This window comes from Cyprinodon variegatus, unplaced genomic scaffold (assembly GCF_000732505.1).
Source record: "Cyprinodon variegatus isolate N-32 unplaced genomic scaffold, C_variegatus-1.0 Scaffold337, whole genome shotgun sequence".
Classification (NCBI taxonomy): domain Eukaryota; kingdom Metazoa; phylum Chordata; class Actinopteri; order Cyprinodontiformes; family Cyprinodontidae; genus Cyprinodon; species Cyprinodon variegatus.
The window spans coordinates 205,972-208,703 of record NW_015150790.1 but is presented as its reverse complement, the minus strand read 5'-3'; positions in this window follow the sequence as shown (position 1 = coordinate 208,703).

Sequence of the window (2,732 nt, the reverse complement as noted above, 5' to 3'; positions counted from 1 at the left end):
AAGTTTAAATGCCAATTTAATCACATTTAATTAATTTTAATGCCACTTAAGGCCTTAATTTGAAAAATAATAATTTAATGACTTTTAATGATTTTCAAAGACCTGCAGAAACCCTGTTTTTTCCTATTTTTTTTCTAATACGGGGCAGGGAAGTAATTTGGATTCAGCAGTGGTTTCAAAGTACACACATTTTTTACTTAAGTAGAAGTATAGATAATGCAGTTTAGAAACACTCTCGTATAAAAACTAACTGATAAAAAGAAAACTATTCAGTTCAAGGACTCAGTGAGAAATGGTTGGTGTTTCAGGTTCTTTCCTGAGCTAATCATTAAACAGCTCCAGATACAAATAAAAAACAAAGTGTAAAGTGCAAGGACTAAAAACCTCATGGCTCAATGCCTTATAGACAGTCCTCCATTGTCTCTGCTCCTTTGGGGGCCAACTCCTGTAGAGTGATCGTCTAGATCTTTCTTATCTTTGTTAAAGCAGTCTGCCATCTCTTTTAATCAGAAAGATCTGCCCAACATGACAGACTGATGCTGATTCTTATCAGATCTTCCGCCTTTTTGAATAAAGGAATGGCTGTTTTAGAAAAAAAAAAAAAACCCTCTTCCTCACCCACCAGTCTCCCACAAGTAAAGGAAATGGGTAATTATACCAGACATCAGTGCCATCTTTAAAAGTAAATAGAAACAGAAAACATATAAATTGGGCTGGTTATTTGTGTTCTCAAATATGTACATTTTAGAAGATAAACTTTTAATATTGACTCAAAACTTTGTTTTATAATTCAATGTAAATGAGAAAACACTTTTTCAAGACCTCTGTGAAAAGGAAAAAAAAAAAGTCAACAAGTAAAAAGATATCTGTAATACACTCTCATGAAAATTAAAATCATTATTTTCCCTTATAGTATGTTTGCCATACTCTGCTTTTATTATTTAAGTGGACAAATCATTATCTAAACCATTGGAACCAGGGTTGTGAAACTGTTGTGCACCTTTTAAGTGAGGACATTTTAGCTCATATCAACTCACATTTAACTTAAAGTAAATATTACTGTTCTGGTTTATGTTTTATTTACTGTGGGACATCTTTTAATATAGCCACATATATAGAGTAGCCACACATTTTCATAGGGTCTAAGTTAACTTTCCATGCAAGCTGAATTCTTTTGGTATTTGTGAGTTCCCAAACACATCTCCTCACCCAGGTAGACTTTAATGCAGCTGAAATGAAAGCTCTACCAGAACCACCAGCAAACAGACAGAATCTGCCTTAAAAGCTTGTGTCTATTAACTTTTTGTATTGCGTTTTATTGGTTTCTTGCTTCTTTTCCAGGGTGTTCTTCTCTCTTCATCAGGTGATAAATCAATTAATCATTAAAGGGTTGATCTACCATTTTTTTTGTAGCATAGAGTGAAAGAAAACATTCGGTTGAAAAGTATCAACCCAGATAAATCTGTAAAGTTAATAGCTTGAAAAGTTAATTTTGAGCTACTGGACATGATGATTTCTAGAAGACATTTGCACCTCTCATCCAAGAGTCTTTTTTATTTCTAACTGATGGTGTTTTGAGTATTTGTTTGGATTTAATTAAAATATTTCTATTTTGTCTTGAATGGTAAATGTATTTCTTCATTAGCTGTTCATTTAAAACAAATATTCTTGTTTCTTCTTATTTTGCAGCTGTATATTCTTCTGTAATGGTTTCTTTCAATTTGGTTCCACCTCTAATTAAGAAACATGTCTGCCATTGTTCTGTTGTTGTTGTTGTTCTGTGTGGTTTGGTAAAAGGAAAAACGACAATGTCTAATATTATTCTGTCTAACTGTCACAAACCGCATGTTTTGTGAAAAATAATTGACTCAGGCGCAGACTGTTGGTACAGAGGCCTCTCCCAATGCTTGCGAGAAATTTCTTCACCTCTTCATTGATAAAGTCACTTCTGCTAAGGCTCCCATCTCCCTTTCTGTTCAAGACGTGTCAATCTATGTCACCTGCTCTGCTGTTTTTGACCAGTTCTAGCCTGTGACTCTGTCCTGTCTACAGGATACTGTTGGTGGGTTGAGGCCCACAGGTTATCCAAATGATGCTGTCTCTCCTCAATCATTTAAAGAGGTCTTCCCTACCCTCGGAACCTCTGTTCTTGCACCTATAAAGAGCAGCCTGTCCTCAGGTCCGGTCCCTGTGCAATTCTTGTTAATTTGAGGCCAATCTCCAAACTGCCTTTAATTTCAAAAGTCTTGAGACAATAATTTTCAGTCAGTTAATGTCATTTCTAAAACACCAAAATATTCTTGAGGTTTTCTAATCTGGTTTTAAATCAATGTATAGCACTTCAATCTTCAATCTTTTGAGAGTTTTTGATTATATCCTTTTAGCCACAGACTCTGGTGACTGTGTCATTCGTGTGCTTTTAGATTTAAATTAATAGGGAAATCAAATTTAAAGTCAAATCATTCTGGCTTAAACATGTATATAAAAGTACTCTTTATCAGATGATATTGTCCCAAAATTTAGAACATTTTTGTTTGAAAAAAAAAAATCCTGTCTTAAAATCTGTGTTTTTTTTTTCGTTATCTCATACAGGCCAGTTAGTTATACCTCAGCCTGTACACTTACATTAAACTTAAAACCAATCATATATCAATGGTCATCTGTCAATCACATTTTTGCGGTCATAGCAACTTGATTCATATGTTGCAGCTAATATACGCAATGTTTTAAAT